Genomic DNA, 3,369 nt, shown 5'->3' with positions numbered 1-3,369 from the left:
TCTTTCTGATAGAGGCATAAAATTCCATTGTGTATATGTACCACATTTTCCTGATCCATTCGTCTACTGAGGGGCATCTGTGTTGGTTCCAGATTCTTGCTATGACAAATTGCGCTGCAATGAACATTGTTGTGCTGGTGGCTTTACTTTGATTTTGTTTGTAGTTTTTTGGATAAATACCCAGAAGTGGGGTTGCTGGGTTATAGGGGAGTTCTACAGTTAGCCTTCTGAGGAATCTCCATACTGCTCGCCAGAGTGGCTGAACCAGTTTACATTCCCACCAACAATGAAGTAGGTTTCCCTTTTGGCCACATCCCGTCCAACAACTGTTATTGTTAGTTTTCTTGATATATGACATTCTTACTGGGGTGAGATGGAATCTCAGTGTTGTTTTGATTTGCATTTCCTTTATGGCCAGTGATGTAGAGCACATTTTCATATGTCTCTTGGCCATTCTCATTTCCTCATCAGAGAAGTCTCTTTGTAGGTCTTTAGCCCACTTGATGAGTGGGCTATTAGTTCTTTGCGGTTTTGTTTTGGAGGAAAGTAATTTTTTTAGTTCTGCATATATTTTAGATATGAGGCCTTTGTCCGTTGAATGGCCGGTAAAGATCTTCTCCCAGTCTGTGGGCTTTCTGTTTATCTTGCAAGCTATGTCCTTTGCCGTGCAGAAGCTCTGCAGTTTGATGCAGTCCCATTTGTCCAACCTTTCTTTGATTTGTAGCCTTTCTGGGTCTTTGTTCAGGAAGTTCCATCCTCCGCCAAGGAGCCCAAGTGTTTCTCCTACTTCTTCCTTTAGTGTTTTCAGGGTGTCTGTTTTGATTTCAAGGTCTTTAATCCATTTGGAACTGATTTTGGTGCAGGGTGATATATAAGGATCTAGTTTTAGTTTGTTGCATGTGTTGAGCCAGTTTTTCCAGCACAATTTGTTAAAGAGGCTATCTTTCTTCCAAACTATTGTCTTAGCCTCTTTATCAAAGATTAAGTAGGCGTAGTTCTGTGGGTTCATTCCCGGGTCTTCAATTCTGTTCCATTGGTCTTCAGACCTGTTCCGGCGCCAATACCAAGCTGTTTTTATTACTATAGCTTTATAATACAGCTTGAAGTTGGGTATTGTAATTCCTCCAGCACTGTTCTTTCTGCTTAGGATTGTTTTTGCTATTCTAGGTCTTTTATTGTTCCATATGAATTTCTGGATTACTTCCTCTATTTCATCAAAAAATGGTGTTGGGATATTAATGGGTATTGCATTGAATTTGTCGATAGCCTTTGGCAATATTGCCATTTTGATTATATTAATCCTCCCAATCCAGGAGCATGGGAGGTTTTTCCATTTCCTTAGTTCTGACTTAATTTCGTTTTTCAAGGTTATAAAGTTCTCCTCAAAGAGATCTTTCACTTCTTTGGTTAAGGTTATTCCTAGGTATTTTATGTTTTTGGAGGCTATTGCAAAGGGGGTTGCTTTCCTGATATCAGCCTCGGTCTTCGGGTCGTTAGCATACAGAAAGGCCATTGATTTTTGAAGGTTTATTTTATATCCTGCAACTTTGCCAAAGTTTTGGATCAGCTCTAGTAGCTTGGGGGTAGAGTCTATGGGATTCTTTATGTATAGGATCATGTCATCTGCGAAGAGAGAGACTTTAACTTCATCTTTACCTACTTGGATCCCCTTTATATTTTCTTCTTGCCTGATTGCTCTGGCTAGGAATTTTAGTACTATGTTGAAGAGCAGGGGAGACAGTGGACATCCCTGCCTTGTTCCTGATTTTAAAGGGAATGGCTTTGGTTTTTCACCATTTAGAGTTATGCTTGCTGTTGGTTTGTCATAAACTGCCTTGATTATATTCAGGAATGTTCCCTGGAATCCCAGTTTTTCCAGGGCTTTTAGCATAAACGGGTGCTGGATTTTATCAAATGCTTTTTCCGCATCCAGAGATAAAATCATGTGGTTCTTTACCTTGATCCGGTTGATGTGGTGGATTACATTAATTGACTTGCGTATACCTACTTTGCATCCCTGGGATGAATCCAGTTTGATCGTGGTGTATGATTTTTTTGATGACCTGTTGAAGTCGATTGGCCAGAATTTTGTTGAGAATTTTTGCATCGATGTTCATCAGGGAGATTGGTCTGTAGTCCTCTTTCCGTGATGAGTCTCTGCCTGGTTTTGGGATGAGGGTTATACTGGCATCATAAAATGAGTCTGGTAGTGAACTTTCTCTTTCAATTTCATTGAAGAGTTTGAGAAATATTGGAGTGAGTTCTGTTTTGAAGGCCTTGTAGAATTCTGCAGTGAATCCGTCTGGACCTGGGCTTTTCTTGGATTGGAGATCATGTATTGCCGTTTCTATTTCAATACTGGATATGGGTCTGTTTAGAAGGTTTAAATCTACATGGTTGAGTTTGGGGGTATCAATTTTTTCTAGGAAATCATCCATTTCTTCCAAGTTCTCGAATTTGTTGGCATAAAGGTTTGCAAAATAGTCCCTTATTATTTTCTGAATTTCGGTTATTTCTGTGGTGATGTTACCTATTTTATCTCTTATCTTGTTTATTTGAGTGTGCTGCCTTTGTTTTTTGGTCAGGTTTGCCAGGGGTCTGTCTATCTTGTTGATTTTTTCAAAGAACCAACTCTTTGTTTTGTTGATTCTTTCGATGGTTTTTTTCATCTCTAATTGATTTATTTCTGATTTGATTTTAATTATTTGCTTCTGTCTATTGACTTGGGGTTTGGCTTGTTCTCTCTCAAGGAAATTAAGGTGCTTCCTTAAATTATTGAGTTGCTGTTTCTCCAGTTTGTTGATGTATGCACTCAGAGATATAAATTTTCCTCTGAGTACTGCCTTTGCTGTGTCCCAAAGGAGCTGGTACTTTGTGTCCTCAACTTGGGTGAAGTCCATAAACATTTGAATTTCCGTTTTAATTTCTTCAATGACCCTCTGATGGTTCAGCAGTGTGTTGTTTAGTCTCCATGAATTGTAGCAATTGCTGTGGTGGCTGGTTGAGTTGAGCTCTAATTTTATTCCGTTTTGGTCTGAGAGAATGCAGGGAATGGTTTTGATACTTCTGAATTTGTACAGATTTTCTTTGTGCCCTAAGATGTGATCTATTTTTGAGAATGTTCCATGTGCTGTCGAAAAGAATGTGTATTCTGTCCTTGCTAGGTGGAATATTCTGTAGATGTCGATTAAGTCTAGTTGGTCTATGCAATTGTTTAGTTCTGTGGTTTCTTTGTTCAGTTTTTGGCGTGTTGATCTGTCCAGAGGTGATAGTGGAGTGTTAAAGTCCCCAACTATCAATGTGTTTGGGTCTATGAGTGATTTTAGAGCCAGTAGTGTTTGTTTGATGAAGTTGGGTGCTCCTGCATTT

Source organism: Perognathus longimembris, chromosome 28 (genome assembly GCF_023159225.1).
Source record: "Perognathus longimembris pacificus isolate PPM17 chromosome 28, ASM2315922v1, whole genome shotgun sequence".
In the NCBI taxonomy this organism is placed as follows: Eukaryota; Metazoa; Chordata; class Mammalia; order Rodentia; family Heteromyidae; genus Perognathus; species Perognathus longimembris.
Note: the sequence above shows the minus strand (reverse complement) of the source record.